This window comes from Pelodiscus sinensis, chromosome 2 (assembly GCF_052426305.1).
Source record: "Pelodiscus sinensis isolate ZL-2025 chromosome 2, ASM5242630v1, whole genome shotgun sequence".
Taxonomy (NCBI): domain Eukaryota; kingdom Metazoa; phylum Chordata; order Testudines; family Trionychidae; genus Pelodiscus; species Pelodiscus sinensis.
The window spans coordinates 55,125,267-55,153,253 of record NC_143053.1 but is presented as its reverse complement, the minus strand read 5'-3'; the positions used below and the strand labels follow the sequence as shown (position 1 = coordinate 55,153,253).

General features: G+C 42.3%; 1 non-coding gene across 4 annotated transcripts; it reads left to right on the top strand.

Moving 5' to 3' along the window:
- Positions 1-11: 11 nt before the first annotated feature.
- On the top strand, positions 12-27,741 carry LOC102451287 (uncharacterized). Of its 4 annotated transcripts, XR_016348744.1 has the most exons (6): positions 12-227; positions 6,389-6,492; positions 8,791-8,839; positions 13,871-13,984; positions 23,085-23,306; positions 24,604-27,741. It is a non-coding gene; the product is annotated as an uncharacterized LOC102451287 (transcript). The 4 variants fall into 4 exon arrangements; XR_012901371.2 differs by lacking the exons at positions 6,389-6,492; positions 8,791-8,839 and having other exon boundaries at positions 24,604-25,398; positions 26,065-27,741; XR_012901372.2 differs by lacking the exon at positions 6,389-6,492.
- Positions 27,742-27,987: the final 246 nt, after the last annotated feature.

The window sequence follows — 27,987 nt, the reverse complement described above, 5'->3', positions numbered from 1 at the left end:
CTCGGCGCCGGCGCCGCCCAGCGCTCCTCCCCCGCAGCCCGCCCCGCCTCCTGCTCGCACACCAGTGGGGTGCGGGCAGGAGCGGGCGCGTGGGGGCTTCAGGGGGTGCCGGGCGCCTTCCCCGCGCCCGCTCCCGTCCCGGGCCCCGCGCGTGGCTGGGCGCGCGTGCAGGTGCGTTGGGCGCACAGGGAGGATGAGTAGCTGGAAGTGAGCAGTGAGCTGTGCAGGTGCGTAGGCTGGGTGCAAGCGTCCACAGCGTGTGGCTCTGCAGAAGTGTGTAGGTCTGTGTTAATGTAGCTTCGTAATTGCATCGCATATACATATTGGTAGTGATATCGCTGCCTGCGAGAAGGGGACGCTGCATTTGAAAGTGTGAGTGGGGACTGGAAGATGCATATGTGATTGTCAGTGTTTTACATGTGTGTTTGTATAGATAATGCACGAAGAGGATTCTGCTGGGGGCAGCCTTTCTGTCTTGCATGTGGTAGCAGTGCCTTATTTGATCTGAGGAAGTGGGTCTGGCCCACGAAAGCTCATCATCCAATAAACCATCTTGTTAGTCTTTAAAGTGCTACATTGTCCTGCATTTCCCTTTAAGGATGGTTTAACTTTACCAACATGCTCAAAGATATTAAAAGTTGATCATTCTTCTTTTGCACTTCTCAGAGTTTTAGGTTTGGTCCCAGACGCTGTCAGCGTAAAGCTGCATTGAACTGTGATACTTTATCTTGTCTTAAATAACATAACTGACGTGATAACGGACACTGTGCCACGCTGACAATAGATTGAGGAAGTGAGGTCTCAGAATAAAATATGGAGCACAGAAAACGGTAATTTGTGGTTTTTCAAAGACATAATGGTAGTTGCCTTTTTCAGAAATCTCACATTATGCCTTCAGCTTGATGGCCTTTGGATGACTGGATAAGTTTAAGTACTGCCAGGTACTCTTCACTAGACATTTGGTTATCAACTAAAAAGTAAGGGAAGTGACAGGAGATGGGAGTTTGGGAAAGAAGTGCTGGATTTAATCGAGAGGAAACTGGAAATTGTGGTTTGTCATATCAGAACTGCTGGGACTGATGATTTCTAAAACCTTAGTTTCACATTCTTTTAACGTTACAAAAAATCCCATTTAATTAATTAGCCAGTTAAACATTAAGTTTAACCGGTTAACTGATTAACTGGAGGGCAGGTGGGGGGCCTAGGGCAGGTGGGTGACCTGCCTACATGGGCTGGGAGTCTGGAACTGCTGGTGAGGAGGCTGTTCCCTGGTAATGGTTAACCATTACCCAGTAAGCATCACCCATTAAGGTTGAATTTTTTTTTTTTTAGCAATTTCTTCATTATAATAGTTATTTGAAAAATTGTGAGATGTAGGTTCCCAACCCCCAATTCCATCTCCTGAAGTATGTGACTTCCTATGCTGACAGAGCAGAATTTTAACAAAGTAGTTTGATTGGCTGTGATGTGGCGGGCACATGGACCAGCATTCCCAGCACACTTTCTGTCAATAACTGGCCCAGTCTGAGGAAGGTAGTGATCCAAACAGCTGACCAAATCTAGTGATGGATCTTGGTCAGCTGACACTGGAGGTACATGGTGCATATGCTAAGAAGAAGTGTTTTGGTTAAGCAACTTCAATAAAAAAATTAATAGAAACTACAGATTAAACAAAAACCTTATTTTACAAAGTGAAAAAATTGATAAAAAAAATCAGGAAGTGGAAGAGTAACAATCAGTAATAACTATGTTGCACATGTTAAGCTAAATGCAGCCCAAGAGTAAGCCAGTGTAAGCTCAGTTTAGATTCAAGAAAATGAACTGAAAATATTGCACCTATATAAGGTCACTGAGTTAATACTACTGTTCAGGCTTTGTTTCACAAATGTACAACCTTATGGTTGTACTGAGTTGCACAATTGTAATGCAATTTAATAATTATGAATGAAGATAAGTTCGAAAAAATGTTGAATAAAGTTAAAATTATCAGAGGTCTCGGGTAGCCATATTAGTCTGTAACTTAAACATTTTTTAAAAATAACTGGTCCTGTAGCACTTTAGAGACTAACCAAAAATATATATCGAAAGTATCGTGAGTTTTTGTGGGCACAACCCACTTCTTATCAGAGTTTTGTTTCTTACCGAGGACTGTGATATTTCAAACTGAAATTCAGCTGTGGCTTTACTTGTGAACACCAAGAAGTGATTTTTTTAGTTATTATATAGTATCTTAAATTATGGAAGCTGGAGAACAATGGTGACCAATGCACAGGCAACACCATGCAGTCCATTATTAATGCTAGTTGTCTTACCGAAATCATTTAAAATGCAGAGCCACAGCAGTCCTGGACCGGCACAAGCCAGGACTACTCAGTCCTGGCTCATGCCAGTTCTAGTAGCCCTTATTCATGGCATCCTGGTCTGGCCATGGGCAGAGGCTGCTGCCAGAGCGTCCTCTGCCCATGGTGAGCCTCTGCCCACTGCAGGCAGAGGCTGCTTCACGGTAGCTTCCCCTTCGTCCCCCCACACCTGCTGCTGCATCTGATAGAGGCTTTTAAGCTGGCTAACCCCAGCACCGGCTCCTGTTTCCCCTGTCCTCCCTTGCTGCCTCTGTATCAGAGACAGCAAGGGGGCAAGAGAGTAGTTGAGCTTAGGCTTATCAGGTAGTCAAGTACTCGGCTACTCACTTACATCCCTAATTTACACCCATATATTTAGTTATGACTATATTTAGCACAATTGTATGATGTCTGTTTGCCATAGACAGGAATACATCACTTTGTACAAATTGATTATCACATGGAAAAAGCCGCTTTTTCAAAAGAGAGCACCCAGGCAGTCTGGATGCTGACTTTCAAAAAAGCACAGTTTGCATTACATAGTGCCTTTTTTCAAAAGAGCACTTTTGAAAAAAGGCATTCTTCCTCGTAAAATGAAGTTTTCTACGGTTGAAAAAACTGCCACGTTCTTTCGATTTACTTTCAAAAGAACGCAGCAGCAGTCTAGACACAGGGGAAGTTTTTTCGAAAAAAGACCACTTTTTTCGAAAAAACCATGTAGTGTAGACATACCCTCAGAAGGAAATGCAGGGCACTGATGGTTCATGATTATTCTGAGACGGGATGGAGGCCCTCATCTGTTGCCCTGATATGGCATCCTGGGAGGTAGGCTTCCTACCAGGGATCCACATCTGAGATTTTACAGAGGGATTGCCAAGGATCATCTAGCCCTTTGACTAGTACCCCATTCTGCTTTTCCACATGGGCATTAATGTTACTGTGAGGTATGATCCTCAGTAGCTTAGAAGTGACTGCAGGTCTCTAGAAGTAGGGGAGAAAGCATTGGGAGCATAGGTGGTGTTTTCTGTAATCCTTCTGGTTAAGGGTAGCAGTCCAAACAGAAACAGATGTGTTCTGGAGGGAAATGCCTGGCTGTGCGGATGATGTGGGCTTCAGCTTTCTTGAGCATGGAATATTGTTCCAGAAAAAAGGATTAATAAGCAGAGATGGGGTTCATCTATTGGGAAAGGAGACAAGACTATTTGGAGACAAACTGACTAACCTAGTGAGGAGGGCTTTGAACAGTTTGAAGGGAGCAGGTGATTTAAGCCCACAGGTAATGTAAAAACATGGAGAAAGGTCAGAATTTCCAAGGAGCATGGGCTGTTATAACAGACATAAGGGAGAGACAAGACAAAATGGAGGGGCTGAATATAATCAGTATCTTAGATGTCTGTATAATACTAATGCAAGAAGTAAGAGAAATAAACAAGAACTCAGGATGCTAATAAACACAACGGTGACATAAGTGGTACCACAGATGGATAATAAACATGAGGGTAATATCAGTATAAAAGGGAATAGCATGCTTAAGAGAAAAGGGAAGAGGTGTTACTTTATATATAAAAAGTGTATATACCTGTATTGAAGTTAAGAAGGAAATAGGAGACCAACTTGTTTAAAGTGTCTGGGTAGGGTTAAGAGGTAAAAACCAAGGGTGATGTCTGTAGTAGACCTCTACCATGACTACCTAACCAGAAAGAAGAGTTGGATGCGACTTTTTAAAGCAACTAATAAAATCATCCCAACACAGGACTTAGTGATGATTGGGGAGGGAGGACTTCAACTGTCCAGACATCTGTTAGAAAAATAACACCGAAGGGCACAGATTTTTTCCAAGTTTCTGTAGTTTATTGAAGTTGATTTTTTATTTCAGAAGATGGAAAAAGCTACTATGGAAGAGGCTGTTTAAGATTTTATTTTGACACAGGGAGGAATTGGTTGAGAATTTGCAAGTGGAAGGTAGCTTGGGTGAAAGTGATCATGAAATGGTAGAATATGATAGAAGGGAGAATAACAAAATAATGATGGTATATTTCAAGAAGATACATGTTAGCAAATTCAAGGAGTAGGTACATAAGATCACATGGGAAGCAAGTCTCAGAAGAAAAGCAGATCAACAGAGGTGGCAGTTTTTCAGAGACATTATTAAGGGCACAACTATCCCACTGAGTAGGAAAGACAGGAAGTATGGCAAAAAGTCACTCTGACTTAACCAGAGATCTTAAATTATCTAAAAGTCAAAAAAGAGTCCTACAAAAAGTAGAAACTAGGTCAAATTAAAAAGGATGAATATAAACAAATAACACAAGTATGTAGTATAAAATTAGAAAGGCCAAGGTGCAAAACAAGCTCAAACTAGCGAGAAACATAAAGGGTAACAAGAAAACATTGTACAAATACATTAGAAGCAAGAAGACGACCAAGGACATGCTAAGCCTATTACTCAATGAGGGGGAAAAAAACAGAAAATGTGGAAATGGCAGAGGTGATTAACAATTATGTTTCAGTTTTCACCAAGAACGATGGTGGTTAGACATCTAACATAGTGAATGCCAGTGAGGTAGGATCAGAGGTTAAAAGTGGGAATGAACAAATTAAAATTTACTTACAAAAGTTAGATGTTTTCATGTCACCAAGGCCTGATTAAATAAACCCTAGAATACTCAGGGAGCTGACTGCGGAGAAATTTGAGCCGTTAGCAATTATCTTTGAAAAGTCATAGAAAACAGGAGAGAGATTCCAGAAGACTGGAAAAGGACAATATAGAGTCAATGTGTAAAAAAGGAAATAAAGACATCTCGGGCAGTCACAGATCATTCAGCTTTAACTTCTGTACCAGGAGAGAGAATGGAGCAAATAATTAATCAATCAAGGTATGTCTAGACTATATGCCTCTGGCAACAGAGGCATGTAGATTAGACTACCCGGTATAGGAAAATGAAGCGGCGATTTAAATAATCGCCGCTTCATTTAAATTTAAATGGCTGCCGTGCTGAGCCGATCAGCTGTTTGTTGGCTCAGCGCGGTAGTCTAGACGCTCCGTGGTCGACATCAAAGGCATTTGTCGACCTCCCAGGTATGCCTTTGATGTCAACCGCAGAGCATCTAGACTACCGTACTGAGCCGACAAACAGCTGATCGGCTCAGCGCGGCAGCCATTTAAATTTAAATGAAGCGGCGATTATTTAAATCGCCGCTTCATTTTCCTATGCCGGGTAGTCTAATTTACATGCCTCTGTTGTCAGAGGCATGTAGTCTAGACGTACCCTCACTTTGCAAACATCTGGAAGATAATAACGTAATAAAAGTCAACATAGATTTGTCAAGAACAAATCATGTCAAATCAACCTGAGAGCTTCTTTTTTTTTTTTCGGTACAGGATAATAAGCCTGGTAGATGTGGTATATCTTGACTTTAGTAAGTCTTTTGATAATTTCTTGCTTGACCTCATGAACAAACTAGGGAAATACAGCCTAGACAGAGCTACTTAAAAGGTGGGTGCATAACTGGTTGGGTAACCATTCCCAGAGAGTAATTGTCAATGGCTCACATTGTGCTGGAATGGCATAATGAGCAGGATCCCAGAGGCATACATTCTGGGTCCAGTTGTTTCGAATATCTCCATCAGTGATTCAGAAAATGGCATAGATCAGCGTTTCCCAATTTTATTTGGCCACAGAACCCTTTTAAACTCGAAAGAATTTTGTGGAACCCCAACTGGTTGGACAAAGTCAAAGCTTCAGCTGTCAAATGTGCTGCTACTATATTCATATTCAGTCACCCATGTGATCCATGCTCCCTGAGAGTGAGTATGGGGATCTACGGTGGTTTATAACAGGCGATTGCACCACTGACTGACTGAAGTGACATCATTGTCTCCACTCTCTGGCTAAGCTGGCATTATACAGGGACACTTATCATGGCAAACACAAATGAAAATTGTTTTCAATGAAATTCATAAATGCTTAAACATTAATTATTTTTTAAAATAATAAAATGTTATTGTAATGGAATTTTCTCATGGAACCCTTATATTCACTTTGCAGAATCCCCTTGGTGTATTTAAAAGGTTTGTGGAAAATTCCAACTTGGGAAGGGTTCTTTGGAGGATAGGATTAACATTCAAAATGATCTGGAGAAATGGTCTGAGGTAAGCAGGATGAAGTTCAATAAGGAAAAATACAGAGTACTCCACTTAGGAATAAGAAGCTGCGCACACACAAAATGGGAAGTGATTGCCCAGGAACGAGTACTGCTGAATGAGATCTGTGGTTCATAGTGGACCATAAAGTAAATATGTCAGCAGTGTAACACTTTGCCAAAAAAAAAAGGCAAATGCCATTATGGCAGGGGTGTCCAAACTTTTTTCAAAGAGGGCCAGATTTGAAGAAGTGAACATGCGTGAGGGCCGTCCCCGCACCCTCAGCCCCAAGGCGGAGGGCCCGCGGGGTCGGAGGCGGGCGGAGAGCGCAGGACACGCCGGCCTCACAGCGGCCCGGGGGCAGGGCGAACCCGCAGCCGAGCGGGGGAGCGGGGCTGAAGACGTGCCCTACAGGGCAGGCTCTAGGACCGCGGAGGCCATGGGCGGCGGCGGCGCGGCCAGAAGCAGCGCGCTGAGCACGCCAATTCAAAAGAGCGCCGGGGAGCCAGGAGAGGGGGAAGAAGCGGGGGCCGTATTAAACCGGAACACGGGCCGCAATTGGCCCGCGGGCCGGACTTTGGACATGCCTGCATTATGGGATGTATTTGAGAGGCAGCAGGGGGGGCTGGAGAGACAGGAGCCAGTGCTAGGGGGAGCTCGCTTAAAAGCTGATCCTCTGAGCACTGTCTCCATGGGGCGTGGCAGGGGAGGCAAAGGGGTAGTGGGAACTGGGAGTGAACAGGGAATCAGCTGTTCTGGCTCACGCTGGGTTCCCAACACTGTGGGCTAGCCTTTTAAATGTATTAAGAGCCTCTTAATACATTTAAAGGGCTGGCACGCAGGAGGGCAGACCCTGCACAAGCTGGGACAGCTGATGGAAAATCTATCAACTCATCGATTAGTTGATTAAACTAACACCCCTACTATATTAGCAGATGGATTGTAAATAAGACACAAGAAGTATCTCTTCTGCTCTATTTTGCATGATTAGGTTTCAACTGGAGTATAGTGTCCAGTTCTGGGTGCCACATTTCAAGAAAAATGTAGACAAATTGGAGAAAGTCCAGAGAAGAGCAACAAAAATGATAAAGGGTCTAGAAAATATCACCAAGGAGGGAAGATTGAAAAAAATATTGGGTTTGTTTAGTTTGGAAAAGGAGGCATGATAACCATTTTCAAGTTCATAAAAAGTTTTTACGAGGAAGGAGGAAAAAATTGTTCTTCTTAACCTTTGAGGATAGGACAAGAAGCACTGGGTTTAAATTGCAACAAGGGAGGTTTAGGCTGGACATTAGGAAAAATGTTCTAACTCATAGGTGATTAACTGCTGGAATGAACTGCTGGGGAGGTTGTGGACTCTCTATCATTGCCCTTAACAATCGCCAAACAGTTGTCAGGGATGGTCTAATTAAGAGGTGGGCAAGAGGCTGGCAGCAGACTGGATTTGCCCCACCAAGCCACTGGATTCAGCCTGCAGCCGCCTCTCCAAAACCCTTAGGCAGAGATCAGTTCACTAAAAAGCCAGCTGTTCTCCTTTCCAGATGACTGAGGGAGGAAGGAAGGAGACTTCTCATGCTGTTCCCAACCCCAGCAAAATTCTTGGCTCCCATTGGCCAATCTCTCAGTTTCAGCCAATAGGAGCTGAGAATTTTTGCTTCTCCCTTACTCCTCATCTCCCTTTCACCTTCACCCAAACTCCCTCCCAGACCCCGCAATTCCTCCATTAATATCCTGGAAGAGTGCAGCCCTTGACCACTTTCCAAAATCTTGGAGTGGTCCCCCATCAAAAATTATTGTCCACCCTAGTCTAGACGGTGTTTGATCCTTCCGTAAGTGCAGGGGCTTGTACTACATGACCTCTTGATATCCCTTCCAGTCCTACAATTCTGATCATGTCACCAGATATCAGGTCCATGTAAGGTAACTTGTTGTGGAAGCCAGAGTTTCACAATCTGTGTGTGTGCCATTGTTAATACAGACTGTCTGAAATGTGTGTCCGCTGAGGAATGATGCTCTATTGTGTAGTGTTTGGTAAATGTATGAATTGATGACTCTGTCATCACTGTACTAATGTCTGCGATGGGAATATTATGGAGAAAAGCCCATCATGCAGAGATGGGTCTGTTGGAGTGTGTGCAGGCTGTTTGGGAAGCAAGGATATTGTTGAGTTCCTAGCATAACTGTATGGACTTAGAGATCTATTTAGAAAGTCTTTGTTTAGATATCGCTTCCCCTTTGGATTGTTCAGTGAAAGAAAGACACAGCCATGGGGATTTCCTAAATGTCTTTGTTTTCTCTTGGTAAAAGGTGAAAATTGCCTGCTTGGTGTCTGTGTGAGGTTTTGGAAATAATACAGGTAAGTAAATGGATTGATTCAAATGAAAGAGTAAGACTGCCTTCGGGATGAATTTGGGGTGTGGTCTTAAGATGACTTTAACTTTCTGAAATACCATGTAGGGAAGGTTTGCCATGAGGTCAGCTAGTTCCCTTACTCTTCTGGCTATGATAATTGCAATGAGGAATAACACTTTCATTAAGAGCTGTAATAGGTGGTTAGAGGCTTGAATGGTTTGTCTGTCAGCATGCATAATGCCAGCAGGTGGAACCAAACCTGGGCTGTCAGGTGCATAATGCATGAGCCTCTACAGATTGAGCTATAAAGCCAGCTGGCTCTCAGCTAAGGCTGTAGAGCTCACTCATTCTCTCTCTCTCTCTCTGTCTGTGTAAGTGGTCTAAGTGCTATTACATGGGACATCCAGTAGGTGTGTGGGTTATACTTGTGCAATACCATAATAAGATCCTGCATGGGATGCGTTGCTTTAATGATGGAAAAGTGTTATTCAGTCCTTTCAGGAAGCACTTGATAGTTGGATGTGCAAACTGTGGTGTATTCTTCTATTTTATGGTGTGTTGTGGAGATAACCACTATATATATGGTTTTGGAACTATTAACAAGTTCTTGTTGTTCAGAATATAATCCACATCGCTAGGTAATAGGGCTGAGTGAGGTGAGTTGTTTGTAAGTATCGTTCCATATCTTAACATGTAGATTTCTGTGAAGTTTAATCTCATTTCTGAATTTCTTTGGCTTATTAATGCTTGCTATTGGGATAATTACAGAGGTGAAAGTAAGCAGGTTCAACCTAGTGAACAGCTTGAGTAAGAACTGGCAGAGCTGCGGCAAAAGCCAGCAAGGAGCTATTTAAAGAGCTGGCAGGAACCCAGGTTGCAATAGGACAGTATCTATAAGAAATTTTAAGTTACTTTCGCTGCTGGATAATTGTAACATCTTTACAATGTATTTTGTTCTAAAATAATAATAAATACACTCAATCTTATCATAATATTTATTTAGGAATTTTTAATTAACAATTTCATGCATGAACAATAAACAAGAAGCTCAAAAAGATGTTATCATATGCAATTTCTAGAGATTTGAAAATATAAAGAATCAGTTAAATATTTCTTTAAAATTTCTTTTATGGATATATTTACCAGTACATACTGGCAGTTTTCATGCCACCCTGGGGCAGCACAAAACAGTCGTTGCATTTCAGCCAATCAAATTGGGTTTTCTGTTACCTTGCATTATCAGATTACTTGTGCATCATAAGATTACTTGTTTTCAACCATGTAGTTTGTCCCATGTCTTTTATTCTTATCAAATACAATCCTTTGTTTGTGAATGTGTCCATTTAAGGAAACTGTGATTGGAAATTAGTTATTGGGATACTAATCCTTAGTGACTAGGTTGGGATTTTCAGTTAAGCACAGTAGGCACAGGGGCACCGGTGATCTGTGGGCACGTAAAAATTAAGTTTTCAGCTGGTCTGCATTTTGTTATATGATCCATGTTGTTGTATTTGACTTTGCACACCACTATTTTGCTTTCTAGGCTCATTTAGACAAAAATGATTGTAGGTAATTTCTTTTTCTGAAATGAGTTTTGTGCTCCTAGATGCACTAGATTGAAAGTTCTAGAAGCTGTAGACTTTAAATTAAACAGAAAAATTAAGCACTATCATATTACAAACCTCTCCACATTGCCACACCAAACTCTCTTTTGGATGAGAGGATAGTCCTGTACCTATTTTGTCTCTACCACTTCCCTGCTGGTGGGCCTGCAGATAATACAATTAAACAGTTTTGTAGTGCAGTACATGAGGTTTTTTTTATTTATCCTTTGAAATTTCAGGTTAAGTTTTAGATACTGCCCTTTTCAAGAAAAAAACATGAAGCAGAATGTCAGAAGAACTCTCTGTACTTTAAGGGTAGCGGAATTTAGATGTACTACTTAACAGAGATTTTGAGTCTTGGTTTGCTGCTCTGTGAACATCTGTGCTTTTAGCATATGCTGTTTGCATTTTTGTCTGTACAATCTGCTTGCTCAGGCTATCCAATCCAAAACATGATTCCTGTTATCAAATCACTAGCAGGTTTACCTGATGTTGCTTGGGTCCATAATTTGGAAATTACATTGAGGCTATGTTTACATTGCACATTCTTGTGCAAGAAGATATGCAAATGATGCATGGTGATGAATATTGCTGCGTCTCATTTGCATACCGAATGAGCCACCATTTTGCGCAAGGCGGAACGGCTCTTGCACAAGAGGGGTTTTTTGCACAAGAAGGAGCATTGTAGACTGCTCCTTCTTGCACAAAAGCCCCTTGCACAAAATGGCAGCTCATTAGGTATGCAAATGAGGCATGGCGATATTCATCACCGTGCCTTATTTGCATATCGTCTTGCGCAAGAATGTGCAATGTAGATGTAGTCTAAGTGTATTTTGTTCTTCCCTATACTCTTATCATTCACCGTGTTTTAACTAATGTTTTCCAATAACATTTTCTTCTAGTTTTTAGACCTTAAGCATTGATTTAGCTGTGCCCAAATAGAGTACTATTCCAAATTTCTCTGTTTTCTCCCTTTTCTGTAAGGTTTATTGAGAAGCAATTCTGTTCCAGGTTCACCCTATTTTTCTGTCTCATCTTGGTTCAATATCTTTCAACATTTGCTCAATTAAGTCAATTTTGAGGACTGTACTTGCTTTGGTGATTCTGTCCCTTTTCTCTTTGGTTTTATAAGAATCAATCCCATTCCAGGCACATCACATTTTCTGGCACAACCAAACCCTTACCGTGCTTTGAATTATGATAAGAGGAAGCTATATACCAAATTTGGTCATCTTAGCTCTTACCATTTAGGAGGCATTCTTGATCAAACATACAGACAAACTTTTTAAAATAGAGATTGAACCTCTCTGGTCCAGCAACAAACATGGTGCAGCATTCTAGCTAGATATTTAGTTAGCTAGATGATTTTAGTTAGCTAGATATCCTCTTTTCAGGGGGGTGGCCAAACTTCCCACAGTCTCATAAAGTTTTTTTATAGCCACCAGTCCTAGCTTTCAATGTTCTGTGCTGTTCAGGTCTAATTTACCCCTAAATGTCTTCTAAGAGTCGAGTAAGCAATGGAAGTGTTGGTAATGCTACTAAACAATATTGACCTCCCATGGTTTGGCAAATTCTCTGCTTCAGCAGTGGTCAGGTCCTGAAGGTGCCAGACTAGAGAGGTTGAACCTGTATATATTATATTAGGGCTGTCAGTTCATTGCAGTTAATTCAAGTGATTAACTCAAAACAAATTAACTTGATTAAAATTAATTGCAATTAATGGTACTTTCAATTGTACTGTTAAATAACAGAATATCAATTTAAATTTATTAGAGAGATTTTTGGATGCTTTTCTACATTTTCAAGTATATTGATTTCAGTTACAACATAGTACAAAGTGTGCTGTGCTCACTTTATATTACAGATATTTCCACTGTAAGAAGGTAAACAAAAGAAATTGTATTTCTCCATTAACCTAATTCAAGTACCGTAGTGCAATCTCTTTATCATGAAAGTGCAGTTTACAAATGCAGAATTATTTGGTATGTAAATGCACGTAAAACCAAAACAATATTAAAATTTAGAGTCTACAAGTCCACTCAGTCCTACTTTTTGTTCAGCTAATCACTAAGATAAGCACATTGGTTTACATTTATGGGAGATAATGTTTCCCACTCCTTATATACAGTGTCAGCTGAAAGGGAGAACAGGCATTTGCATGACAATGTTGTGGCTGGCATTGCAAAATATTTTCATCCCAGATATGCTGAACATTTTTCATGTTTTGACTACGGCTTCAGAAGACTCGCTTTCATGTTGATGACAATGTTCTGCTCTATATCTAGCCAACTAATGATGTTGGATATACATTCATTTTCATCATCTGAGTCAGATGTCACCAACAGAAGATTGTTCTTCTTTATGGTGGCTTGGGTTCATAGTTTTCAAGCATGATCCATATCTCATCCTTCTCAGATTTTGGAAGGAGCTTCAGATTCTTTAACTTATGGTCAAGTGCTATTGCTATTTTTAGAAAAATCATACTGTGTTACCCACCAGCTCTGTGATTCTTGGGGAACCAGAACATGGTCACCTGTCAGCCTTGTGCTCTTGGGGAGCCAGGGAGTGACATTCATGGAAACCATCCCTCTCCCTCAGGCATCTGCTAGAATCAAAGACAAAGCAATGAAAAGGCCGGGGAAGACACACCTAAACTGCTTCAGACAAGGGTGATACAATTAAGGAAACACCCCAGCCTCATTTGCATTAAAGATGGAACAGAGGGATGTCTCATTAGCATGCAGAATGGAGAGCAGCTCTTCCAAGGCAGGAACCGCAGTGAACTATGGGTCACCGAAAGCAGAGAAGCACTGCCTGATGGGAAATCCCTGCTCCAGATGCTAATGAACCTAGGCCTGCTCACACCCAAATTAGTCATTATCAGACCAATTCTAGTAACGATCCTATTGACATCTAAAATACTGAAACTGCCTAGTTGCATTGTGAGCTCGTTCAAGGAACATCACCCATAACCAGGGGTGATCAGTCTCTATTGTCTCTCCTCTTTCTCTTTGAACTGTCCCTATAAAAACGCCTATCTTTGCCCCAAGAAAAACTGTTCTGATACCTGGACTTAAACTGCATCAGTTCCATTGAGACTTCTTCATCTCCTGTCTGATTGTGCTGGGGGCTATGTTCTACTTTTCTCCTGCCCTCTGGACCCCCGGCTACCATCATCATCTGGGAACCCCGATCACTGCAAGCTCCGTGGAGTGGTGAGGTGTCTCTCTTTCTTTTTCTCTCTCTCCCCCTCTCTCCCATCAACTATCTCTCTAAGCATAGCCTCCTGACCCTGCCCTATGTAAACTGTTATATGGTTACATTTGTAATCAGTTTCAATTTAGATTTAATATTGTAATTGTTAGATTTAATATTGTAACTTTTTGATATCTATTCACTACTCAGAAATAAATAACTTTCATTCTTGGCAGAGATGGAGTTCACCTTTCCAGGAGCGGGAAGGCCTTGTTTGGACACAGACTGGCTAACCTTGTGAGGAGGGCTTTAAACTAGGTTCGACGGGGACAGGTGAGCAAAGCCCACAGGTAAGTGCTGAATGTGCGGGACTGGGAGATGGGTTGGAAATGGGGGGGACTACGGCCTATAATGGCAAGGAGAAAGGAGAGTCAGGGCACACCAGGGAGGCAAGATCAAATCAGTATCTTAGATGCCTATATACAAATGCGAGAAGTATGGGTAATAAGCAGGAAGAACTGGAATTCCTAACAAATAAATACTACTATGATATCATTGGTATTACAGAAACCTGGTGGGATTGGACGCGTGATTGGAATGTTGGTATGGAAGGGTACGGCTTGCTCAGGAAGGACAGACAGGGAAAAAAGGGAGGAGGGGTTGCCTTGTATATTAAAAATGTACACACTTGGACTGAAATGGAGATAGCTGTGTAGAGAGTCTCTGGGTTAAGCTAAAAGGGGTAAAAAATGAGGGTGATGTCATGCTAGGAGTCTACTACAGGCCACCTAGCCAGGTGGAAGAGGTGGATGAGGCCTTTTTTAAACAATTAACAAAACTATCCAAAGCCCAAGATTTGGTGGTGATGGGGGACTTCAACTATCCAGACATATGTTGGGAAACTAACACAGCAGGGCACAGGCTATCCAATAAGTTTCTGGACTGCATTGGAGACAACTTTCTGTTTCAGAAGGTTGAAAAAGCTACCAGAGGAGAAGCTGTTCTGGATTTGGTTTTAACAAATAGGGAGGAACTAGTTGAGAACTTGAAAGTGGAAGACAGTATGGGGGACAGTGATCATGAAATAATAGAGTTCATGATCTTAAGGAAAGGTAGAAGGGAGACCAGCACAATTGAGGTAATGGATTTCAGGAAGGCAGATTTTGATAAGCTCAAAGAACTTGTAGGTAAGGTCCCATAGGAAGCAAGACTGAAGAGAAAAACAACTGAGGAGATTTGGAAGTATTTCAAAGGGATGTTGTTAAGGGCCCAAAAGCAAACAATTCCGCTGTGTAGGAAAGATAGAAAATACGGCAAAAGACCAGCTTGGCTTAACAAGGAGATCTTGCATGATCTCAAAATAAAAAAGGAGTTCTATAAAAAATGGAAACTAGGACAAATAACAAAGGATGAATATAGGCAAGCAACACGGGAATGCGGGGCAAGATTAGAAAGGCAAAGGCACAAAATGAGATCAACCTAGCTACAGGCATAAAGGGAAACAAGAAGACCTTTTATAAATACATTAGAAGCAAGAGGAAGACGAAGGACAGGGTAGGCCCACTGCTCAGTGAGGAGGGAGAAGCAGTAACAGGAAACTTGGAAATGGCAGAGATGCTCAATGACTTCTTTGTTTCGGTCTTCACTGAGAAGTCTGGAAGTGTGCCCAACGTAGTGAATACAAGCAGAGAGAGGGTAAGTTTAGAAGATAGGATACACAAAGAACAAGTTAAAAATCACTTAGGAAAGTTAGATGTCAGCAAGTCACCAGGTCCTGATGAAATGCATCCCAGGATATTCAAGGAGCTGATAAAGGAGGTATCTGAGCCTTTAGCTATGATCTTTGAAAAATCATGGCAGACAGGGGAGATTCCAGAAGACTGGAAAAGGGCAAATATTGTGCCCATCTATAAAAAGGGGAATAAGAGCAACCCAGGAAACTACAGACCGGTCAGTTTAACGTCTGTCCCAGGGAAGATAATGGAGCAGGTAATTAAGGAAATCATATGCATACACTTGGAAGGTAATAAAGTGATAGGGAATAGCCAGCATGGGTTTGTGAAGAACAAGTCATGCCAAACTAATCTGATAGCTTTCTTTGATAGGATAACGAGCCTTGTGGATAAGGGAGAAGCGGTGGATGTCATATACCTAGACTTTAGTAAGGCATTTGATACGGTCTCGCATGATATTCTTATTGATAAACTAGGCAAATATAACTTAGATAGGGCCACGATAAGATGGGTGCATAATTGGCTGGATAACCGTAGTCAGAGAGTTGTTGTTAACGGTGCTAAATCCTGCTGGAAAGGGATAACAAGTGGAGTTCCGCAAGGGTCTGTTTTGGGACCCGTACTGTTCAATATTTTCATCAATGATGTAGATATTGGGATAGAGAGTACGCTTATTAAGTTTGCAGATGACACCAAACTGGGTGGGGTTGCAACTTCTTTGGAGGATAGGGACATAATTCAAAATGACCTTAGCAAGTTAGAGAAATGGTCAGAGGTAAACAGGATGAAATTTAATAAAGAGAAATGCAAAGTGCTCCACTTAGGAAGGAACAATCAGTTCCATACATACAAGATGGGAAGCGACTGTCTAGGAAGGAGCATGGCGGAAAGGGATCTAGGGGTCATAGTGGACCACAAGTTGAATATGAGTCAACAGTGTGATGCTGCTGCAAAAAAAGCAAATATGATTCTAGGTTGTATCAACAGGTGTGTTGTAAGCAAAACTCGTGAAGTCATTCTGCCACTCTACTCTGTGCTAGTTAGGCCTCAGCTGGAGTACTGTGTCCAATTCTGGGCGCCATATTTCAAGAAAGATGTGGAAAAATTGGAAAGGGTACAGAGAAGAGCGACAAGAATGATTAAAGGTCTAGACAACATGACCTATGAAGCCAGGCTTCATGAACTGGGCTTGTTTAGTTTGGAAAAAAGAAGATTAAGGGGGGACATGATAGCGGTTTTCAAATATCTAAAAGGGTGTCACAAGGAGGAAGGAGGAAATTTGTTCCTCTTGGTTTCTGAGGACAGGACAAGGAGTAATGGGCTTAAAGTGCAGCAAGGGAGGTTTAGATTGAACATTAGGAAAAAAATTCCTAACTGTCAGGGTGGTCAAATATTGGAATAAATTGCCAAGGGAGGTGGTGGAATCTCCCTCTCTGGAGATATTTAAGAACAGGTTATATAGACATCTGTCAGGGATGGTGTAGACAGAGCTTGGTCTTGCTTTGAGGGCGGGGGGCTGGACTTGATGACCTCTCAAAGTCCCTTCCAGTCCTATGATTCTATGATTCATTGTTAAGCTGGTTGCTTCTCTCTCTTTCTTTCTCTTTTGCTCACTCTTCCTTAAGGGGTGTTGTTTTGGCTTCCCCATTCACTCTGCAACAACGCTTGTTATACCCAAGCTAAAAATCCCTGTAGTGCCCAAAATCCTGTGGGGTTTGCTTATCGTGTGGTTTACCAGTGAATGACTGTGGTGTGAAAGTGGGGATAGGGGGTGCTGAACATGGGGGCTTATGAGGATGGCAGCTTAAAGTGCTGTTTAATCCAGCCCACGGAGTCCAAAGGCACATGAGGGTACAGTGTGGCATTGCTGTGAAATCCAGCCAGCTGAGTCCAGGGACATATGAGGGGGTCAGCTTGTGAGTGCTGAGTACCCAGTCCTCTCAGACGTGCTCTGATTAGTGGGTGTGAGTGTCTGTGTGTGTTGCCAAGGTGGTAAGAACCCCATCCTGAGGAACCTAGTTCCTGCAGGAGAGCTCCAGTGGGAGGGGGAATTGGCAGCAGGGAGAATTCAGCTCCATATGGGAGCACAAGCAAGCACAAACAGCACACTGATAGAATTGTTAACCTTCCCCCAGTCTCATAAGAGTAATCCTGATAAATGAGCATACCCCAGAGTATTGGGCAAATCTGGTAACAATTGATACCTTTTTTGAATTTTATTACATCTGCAATAAAAATGTTCTTACATTTGATTTTCCAAATTATTGCTTAAAATGGTATTTTGATAGGCCTAAAACATTCATTCCCGAGTATCATGTTACATGTGGCTGTAGTTACATGTTTACTGTTAAAGCATATTAAAATGTGAAAAAAAGAATTACATTAATGTGTAAAAAAAAGTTACCGTCAGCATTTCATCTAAAGCCTCTTGGGATTTTGAAATGGGAGTTTATTTTTTACTGGTATTTGCTGCTTCTCAAAGTATATAGTTGCAGTTAATTTACATATCCTTCCGTTAGGAGTAAAGTAGTTAGGACTTATGAATGAGTGAAACTGAAAAGAATTAGGATCTATATTTTGTAGTTAGGCATTGATGGTATAGATAAATTGGGACATAAATTCATTGTGCCTTTAAAGATGGAGGTGTGTGCCTTTATACTTATTTCAGAAGTTACCCTTCTTCTTCGAGTAGTGGCCCCATGGGTGCTCCACTGTAGGTGTTGGGCCCCGTCCCGGCACCGCAGCTCAGAGATTTTCACTAGCCGTAGTCAGCCGAATCGCACATATGCGAAGTGCATCTCACGCCGTTCATGCCCTTTTGCCTCATGCGCAATCCGGCTCCCGCCAGTTCCTCTCAACTGCTTGCGGGTCACAGGCAGAACTCCCTTTGACTCCCATTAATCTATACAAGACAAAAGAAATTGTAAATATTTAGCTAATAGTATAGTCGTTGTCAGTAGTTAATAGTAGTTGTTAGTGTTAGTTCTGTTAAAGAAATCATTTTCCTTCTGGCTTACGCCATTAAAAAAAAAACGGGGGGAGACAAGGGAGACCAGAAAGCCAAGAAAACTGTCACCATGCCGGGATTGTCCGCTTGTCTCCTGGCACAAGTCACAATGCCAGCCTCCGATGGCCGCTCCTCATATATATGTTGCCTTGGCGAGAGGCATGTACAGAAGTGCACCCATTGTTCAAAGCTGACAGCCAGGACGAGGCACAATAGGAAAATGCGCCTGTGAATGCTTCTGTTTGATAAGGTACTCCAACACGAGGACGCCTTGTCCCCAGCAGCCTTGGAGCCTTCTTCCTCTTAGAACCGTAGGGTGTCTTCTTCTGGAGCAGCCCCACCTAAGAAAAAAGTGGTTTCACCGGCCCGTTCCTTGCCTCCGGGTCCCGTCAGCAGAGGAGTACAGGGGATAAGCCCAGCATGTCCGGCACTGCCTCCTTGCATTCAAGGCTGACAGTGGGTGCAAAACCCGAATTGGCATTGGCTTCAGCACTGGTGCAGGTGAGAACCAAGATAGCGCCAAAGGCCTCAGCTATCGAGGCACCGCTGGCACTGACAGTGTCGGCCAGAACAGGAGCACAATGGGCACCGAGTAGATCACTGGTGCCACAAGTAGATATGGCACCGGAAGTGCCGAGTGAGTCTATGGCACCAAGAAAGACTCCGGCAAAGTCAATTAGGCACAAGAGCCCCACACTGCTGTCGCCTTCCCCGACCTTTTCTCCAGCACCGTCCTCATCTCCTGCATGTTCACCACGCTTCATGGGGACACTATGTGTATTTATGTGTATTTCCGGTGTTATAGATCACCATCAACGTACCTGTCAGCATTGCATACTGAAGCACAGGACTGTGGCAGGCACATTTCCATCTCACCACCTCCCTCCTCCAGGGGCTCTGTGTGCTATATTCGTTTACCACTACAATCGCCACAGAGAGATTATGGAAGGCATTATTCATACATGCATTCCTCTAGGCGATCATCACCTTGCCACAACTATTACTTCCACAGGGAGCATGCCTCGCACCATCGGTCTAGAAGGTGTTCTCCTTGTCACTGTAGATCCCCCAGATACACTTCTGGGCCATCTTCAGACACAGTGTGCCCCTCAGTATCTGGGCCAGCACAGACTCCACCACCGTAACTGCAGCAATTGGAGTCTGAAGAGGTACAACTGTCGGAGAATGAGAACCAGCACCCCGACTCCTCCCCAAATGATCACTCATCATCCTCACCAGATGAGGCTGTTCTCCCAGGGGACGTGTCCCCTCCTGATGACATCCAGAAGTTTCAAGAGCTTTTCAAATGAGTCACTGTGAGCCAGGAGGTCCAATTGGCAGAGGTAAAAGATAAGCAACATCGCCTCCTGAAAAATTTCCAAAATAGACCTTTTCGGAGGAAGGTGTATTCTTCAGCCACTCTTTTGCAACGTATTGCCATCTACGCAACGTTACTGTCGAAACATGATTTCAACAATTATATGAATCGACCAGCTAGGATAGGCCTCCAAATTGCCCTAGACGTAGTGGACACAACCATCAGATCTATGGCTACTGAGATCACCATGAGAAGATCTTCATGGTTTCAGTCAGTGGGGGCCCCTAAAAAGCTGCAGACCAAAGTGGAGGACCTTCCCTTTAATAAGCAGAACTTTTCACTCAGGAGACTGATAAGGTCCTCCGCTCTAGTAAGTAGTCCTGGACCACCCTCAGAACGCTCGGGAAGTATACACCTCCCTACCACAGAAAGCGCTACCAGCCTTACCAAAGGTGCTATGATTTCCATAGGCCAGAACAGTAACATCAACGGCCTTTTGATCAAACTGGGCAGAGGCAACGGCCACAGAGAAGGCACACACAATCTAACTAAGCCCCCAGCCAGCCTATGAATAAGCAGCAGGTTTGACTCTTCTGTCCAGGGCTCCCAGTCGCAACCAGTGGTCACCCTACAACAACCTACAGGCCTCTTCCATCACCGCCTGAGACGCTGTTTCCACCAATGGGCCACTATCACCTCAGACCGATGGGTTCTAGAAATCGTGGCATCAGGCTTCATGTTACCATTTCTGTCTCTACTTTCCTCCCCCCCACCCACCCCATCCCTCTTCAAGGACCCCTCTCACGAGACTCTGCTCAAGTAAGAGGCCCATCACCTCCTATCCATCGGAGCAATAGAGAGGGTACCAGACGAATTCTGGGGGAAAGGGTTCTATTCTCGATATTTCCTCACTTGGAAGAAATTGGGGGGCTGGAGACCCATACTTGACCTTCAGAACCTAAATCGGCACTTAAGAAAGCAACGCTTCAAAATGGTAACCCTCACCTCCATAATCCCTTCCCTAGACCATAGAGGACCTCTAGGACGTGTACTTTCACATTATGATTCATTCAGTGCATAGACAATTTCTTCGATTCATAATAGCCAAAGAGCATTTTCAATACTGCATGCTGCCCTTCGGCCTGTCATCGGCACTCAGGGTGTTGTCGAAGACCCTGGCAGTTGTAGCAGCGCATTTACAACTACAGGGGGTCATAATTTTCTCCTACCTTGACTGCTTCATAAAAGCATGTTCCCATGCAGAAGTGCAACATGCGCTATCCATTGCCATACACACTTTCGCTTCACTGGGCCTACTTATCAACGAGCAGAAGTCCATATTGGTTCCAGCACAGAACATAGAGTTTATAGGGGCGTGGCTCGATTCCACAGTAGCACACGCATACTTACCAATTCAGAGTTTCCAAGCTATCCAAGATCTTGTTTCCATATTAGTCACAAGTCCCATCATTGAAGTCTCACCTGTCTATAGTTAATGGGACATATGGCAGCTACAACTTACGTTGTCTACCATGCCAGACTCCATTTCCGGTGCCTGCAACACTGGCTGGCGTCGGTGTACACCTCAGAAAAACATCAAGTCAATAAGGCGGTGTCCCCTCCTACCAAGGTTTGCATGTCCCTCTGCTGATGGGCAGATCCAAACAATCTCTTGGCAGGAGTTCCCTTTCATTGGCCCCAAACTTTGGTACAGATCACAATGGACGCATCCCTTATTGGATGGGGAGCCCATATGAACGGAATGTCCATGCAAGGCAGATGGTCACGAATGGAGGCCTCCCTCCTCATAAACCTCCTAGAGCTCAGGCGGTCTGCAGACACTTCCAGAGCTATATTCAAGGAACAACTGTCAACATCCTCACCGACAACATTGCCACAATGTATTATGTAAATGGTCAAGGCGGAGCACTCTCTCAGTCCTTTTTGTGCAGAGGCAGTCCATCTCTGGAACTGGTGTATTCGCATCAAAATCATGTTAATAGCGTCATAATTACCTGGCACGAGCAATGTAGTCGCGTACTCCCTGAGCAGGTATTTTGCACCAGATCACGAGTGAGGTCAGACATTTTTCTCAGCATAGTCTGACGGGGTTTCTCTCAGACCTCTTTGCCACGAGCCAGAACGCGAAATGCTGTCAATACTATTCCAGAGCAGGCATCGGATGGGGATCTCTAGGGGATGCCTTCCTTCTCTACTGGGGCGACTCCCTTCTCTACACCTTTCCCCCCACAGTCCTCATACCCAGGATTCTGGACAAGATCAAGTTGGACAGTGCAACCTTGATCCTCATAGCCCCCGCCTGGGCACAACAGACGTGGTACCCATTTCTCCACAGAATGTCCCTCCAGCCACTGTACACCCTTCCCAATCTCCCGGATTTGTTATATCAGGACTACGGCTGCCTCCTGCATCCACCACCTCATACCCTTCATCTCATGGCCTGGCTCCTAACTGGTTCAACCCATCTGAGGATCTTTGCTTGAGTCCAGTCAAACAAGGCCTGATGCATAGTAGGAGACTTAGCACTTGAACCACCTACCAGTATAAGTGGAAGCAGTTTTCATTATGGTGCTCCACAAAGGGGATCATTCCAGAGAATGCTCACATTCTTTACATCCTTGACTACATTCTTTCTCCACAATAATAGGGCCTCACAATCGCCTTGATGAAAGTACATTTTGTGGCCATTTCAGCCTTCCATCACCGTATAGACCTATTTTTGCCCATCTCACTGGAAGGAGGTTTCTAGCAGGTCTAAAGAACCTTAATCCACCTTATAGACGCCCTCCTCCAACTTGCAATCTGGACGTAGTTCTAGACATGCTTACCCAAACCTCCCTTTGAACCCTTGTCCACTACCTCTCTTGGAACGTTGATGCTTGTTTTCTTTCTCGCCATAGCATCAGTGCGCAGAGTTAGCGAGCTGGCGGTGCTAATGTCAGCACTACCTTATATAGTATTTCATAAAGAGTGGGTGATCCTCAGGCCTCATCCAGCCTTCATTCCAAAAGTGTGCTCCATATTCCATATCAACGAGCCTATTGTACTTCCTACTTTCCAACCGAAGCCTTATACCTCTTCATGGGAGGCTCTTCTACACACTCTGGACATCCATCAGACATTAGCTTTTTACATAGAGAAGATCAGGAACTGGCAGAAGACAGATTGGCTACCGATCTCTACTCTCTACCGTGCATAAACCTTAATTACGGAGCCCACCTGAGTGGGTTGGGAGTACTGCTTTACAGTCACCTACAGTGGACCACCCAGAGGGACACTACTTGAAGAAGTTTCTCACCTTGGTGCAGTAACCATGGCTCTTTGAGATGTGTGTCCCCGCCCTTCTCTCTGCTCTGTAATCCGGTTTGTAGATTTCTCGTTTCAGATTTCAAGCGGGTGAGTGGAACTGGTGGGAGCCAGATTACACGAGGCAAAAGGGTGTGAAAGGTGCAAGAAGCGCTTCGTGCATGCGCGATCTGGCTGACAATGGCTAGCAAAAATCTCCGAGCTGCGGCGCTGGGACAGGGCCCAACACCTACAGTGGAGCACCTACGGAGGGACATATCTTGAAGAACCATCGTTACTGAACCAAGGTGAGTAACTTCTTTCATTAAAAATCCTGCTGTAGCTGATGGAAGCAGCTGTGTTTTGGTAAGTGCATTTACTTTACAGATGTTAGCACATATAAAAGGTAATTACTTGAAAGCTCTGGAGGCTGAGATCATCAATTTAAACACAAAAAAGAGCAAGCAGTTATAGTGTGCATTTTCTCAAATTTTTCTACAAATGTGACTTGGCTTCTAAGGAGGACAGAAAACATATTAGATTTTGTGTCCATTCATCATTTGCTTCTAAATACTAACAAGGATATCAGTTGTTGAGATTTTTTTCATATCACCCTAATCTTTGAGATCTTTAGAAATTAACATAAAACCCAACTAGCACTATACTCATGGACCTAGAATTCACTTCGTCTTCATCCTACTATATATTAAGATTCCCTTTATAGCTTATTAAGGGTTTAATAATTTTTAATGAATGATTAGTCACCTGGTTAACATGTCCATATGTGACATTTAGTCCCGATTTGCATATAACCATCTATAACACTTACTAATCATGTCTTTACCATGCTTATAGTAGATATTAATCATTTATGAATCTTTTATGAAGTGTTTATAAAAGGAACATAATTCCGTAACAACTGTTTTGCTTCAGCTTCACTGAAGAGAGCAGGAGGATCCAAAATGTTTGATGGAATTCTGGGGTTGATTGTTTTGAAGAATCGTGCATTGCAAAGTGAATTATTTAAGTTACAAACCAGTTGATCCACTCAGCCATATCCACATCTTCATCCACATAATTTTCTCCCAATAAGCAGTTTTTCATATGTTGTTTCATTCTTGCAACCAGGCCCTGCATCATCTTCTTGCACTGCTTACACAGAAATGTTTTCCTTTTTTACCCAGGGAATGAATGTCTTCAAAATATTCCCAGTTAGAGTTTGTCTTGTGCCATAAGCACAGAACAAAAACGATACTATCCAGCTTGTCTTTCTTTGCACATGTTACTTTTTAGTGTGCTGAGAAACTGAAAGCCTAGAATTTTCAAGAAGCAAGAGCTAGTAGTTAGGCTGGACATATTAATTCACTTTTATGAGACTGTCAGTGTACATGTAGCATGTCTGTGATGAGATTGTTATAACTGTTATTTTTAAACAAGAAATTTAACACTTTATTGATATTTTTAAAAAGATATAAATTAAAAAAAATCCTATTTAATTTTTAAAAAAATCATTGATTCTTATCCAACCTGTTTAAACATATGTTTTTAGGTTTGCAAATTGGTAAATTTTGTTTGTTTTTTATTTCATTCTATCATGCTTTGGAGTGAGTGTTGAAGGATGAGCAGCCAAGCAGTGGTCAGCCAGAGGGAGAAGAACGTCATACAGCCCCCAGAATAGCAACAGCAGTAAATATGGTCATGCTGTTTCTCCACTCAGACCCAGATCACATTCACAGCACCCATTGGATCCATTGGCTACCAGACATTCAGGAGCTTTGATGAGACATTTACACATGTAACTGCATTTAAATAGACCTTATTCCAGCATCAAACAAGCTGACATCAAGCAAAAGGGAGGAGACATGATCATGGGGCAAAGTGTGCAAACACTATACAGACTATGGGAAGAAAAATATTAAATCGCGAAGTGGCTCAGTGCTCCAAAATACAGACTATGTACTTGTTCCACTCAAATCTACATGTAAACATACTGTTATTTGCAGCTGACTTGTGGCCATTGAAATATGCAGGTTTTGCATAATGGGAAAAGTGGACTTCAAAATGATTCTCTTCTGTGACTGTCTTATGTTTTATATAATACCTATCACAGTGGTATCAAACTGCCTACCATAATGAATGAGCAGACAAGCCCAGGATAAGAGATTTTTTCACCTTTCTCTATTTAAAAATATCATATAATATTCTGCGTAATCAGTAGCACACACAGTATATTAGGAGTGCTCAAGCTTGTACAGCTGGCTGGGAAAACCCTGTTAACTCCTTAGATTTTTAGAAAGGTGAACTTTTTCAAGGATCCAAAACTAGCCTCTTACTTCTGTAGGCAAAACATGGCTCACCATTTTCATTTCATTTCCTCTGAACTACAGGGAATTGCATAAGGTAAATCTGGGCATTATTTGTCTCTGGCTCTATACCTATCATTGCAATTTAAAAAACTGGTTTCAATCTTTTGCTGCTTCTCTGCTTTGTTGGTTTCTTCTGCCCACCCACTATGTCACTTGGGGTGTTAATGGAGGAGGTTTGTTATTTCAGATGCATACCAACGCCTGCTGCACTCATTTCTTCCCTACAGTCTTGCACAGGGCACAGAGTCAACTTCATACTTTCATTTGTCTCAGTTACACACACAGGATTTAAATTCATCCCTTCCTCTACATAACCTAATATTTTCTGTCAGATGATAACTCAATACATGCTAAATAGTAAATCTGGTTGCTTTTTTACTATAATTTTCAATTTATTTTGGAGGAATCAGTTTCTTTCTTGCCATATGAAAACCTTGCAAGATACACGTGTGTTTTCAGAGCAGCAGGCTAATGACGCTATTGAGTTAAGAAAAAATCATGCCATCATGTTGCAGTCTGTGCCAAAAGAACATAGACAGCTATTCAGTGCCCAGTATCCACTGCTGCCCAAAACCTTATCTTGTCCTATTTATAATTTCACAACTGAGGTCCTGTTTAAGAGTTGGGTGAATGCTGTATTTGCTTTAAACAAACAAATTTGCTCCTTTGGTGACTATGCTTTTATTGTGTTTATTCGCAGAAAACACATTTTAAATTCAGATGCGTATTGATTTCTGCTGGAAGTACTCATGTGCCCTCATTCAATAAAGGATCAGAAACCGACCAATCAGGACTAAGCAATGCAGCTCAGATTTCAAATGTCGACTCCTAAATACCTGCAGAAAACCTTGTATTATTAATGAATAAATAAAAAAACTAATGTACAAAATCTTTTTGAATAAGAGACCACTCTATAAGTTGACTTTTGGAAAATCTTACTAGTCTATCACAGCTAATGATGCGATCCTATGTTTGTAACATTCACTATTTCTAATTAAAAAAGTTAAATCACTAAAAAATTGAGAGAGACGTATCAAAAAGGAAATTGCTATTTTGGTAGTCTAATGAAGAATAACATTTGCAGCTCCATTTGAATATTTAACAAAACAATTTTCTAACATCTGACTGAATAAAATGGAACTTGTATTATAACAACTTATACTGCAAAGATGGAGTCGCCAAGAGGGCTTTGGCTTCCTCAACCACAGGATGCTATTCCAAGAAGGACTGCTAAGCAGGGATGGGGCTCACCTTTTGAGGAAGGGGAAGACTATATTTGGATATAGACTGGCTAACCTAGTGAGGAGGGCTTTAAACTAGGTTCAATGGGGGCAGGTGACCAAAGCCCACAGGTAAGTGAAGAACGTAGAGACCTGTGAGTTGAGTTGGAAAGAGGAGGGAGCAAGGGCTATAATAGCAGAGAAAAAGAAGGGACAAGGCGGAACTGGGAGGCAACATTAAATCAGTATCTTAGATGCTTTTATACAAATGCAAGGAGTATGGGTAATGAATCTTTAAAAATCATCCAATGACCGGTTGATGCAGAGGAAAAAATTATACAATTTTTGGATAAATCCAAAACAAGAAACTGCTTCAACACAACAATCCACAGCCTACTGGCAACAAGATTGAGTGAGTGTACCGCAGATGGTATGTAATCAACCAATGAATTGTGCTCTTTTATCTTTGTCTGCATCCCACTCATATTACTTGCACTGTTGTAGCTTTGACCATGACAAATCCTGATGTCAGTCCCATTGTCAGTGAAGAAACTGAGTAGGTATGAGACAAGTTGCTCACTTGTGTGGATGGTGATGTTTATGAAGGTCATGAAATGCTCAACTTGTGTTATGGGCTACCTAGCAGACTAGATGAGTCACCTGATATACATGTGACGCATCTGGTGTTGAGTCCATGGACACTGAAAAATAGCCCATATTTATGATGTCATCTACAATGGCTGTTAGCCAGCAATGCCACCAATGCAATGAATTCATTACAAGTACCCTTTGTACATATGATGTTTGGCCTCTTCCATGATTTGTGTGTTTACTGATGTGTTGAGCTAAGACAGGGTTGAACTATGCAATTAGCTCTAGAATGCCAATGTAATTGCCATTGTGTTTCGAGCCAACAGTCTCATCTGAGCCATGAAATGGCAGACCATGTTGGCTAATAAATCATGTTTCAGTTATGCATCTGAGAATGTTCTTCCAATTAGCACTAGCTTCCAAAAACTGGTTTTCAATAGAGTATCAATTCTGTTAATAACTTTCTTTTGGGCACTGTTGCTACTAACTGACAATGCATGTTGCTCACTCATTGCATGATTGGTAATATATGCAATATTCTTCCTATCATTGACACCTTCGCAGAACATTCCCTATTTTTTGGTATTCAAAAACAGGCGGCAATAAAAACAGTACTCTTTCTTTTTTGAAGGAGAATAGATGAGCCATTCTCTCTTGCCAATCTGTTTGTAGGGCTTCACATATTCAAACACTGATTTGGTTAGATAATTATTCTGATTGGTGCATTCTTGCTTTGTCAATTAAAAGTCAGCATCTAGATTCTGTCACTTCTGTGGGCCCTTCTCAGGCCAATATGCAATGAGATCTTGAAA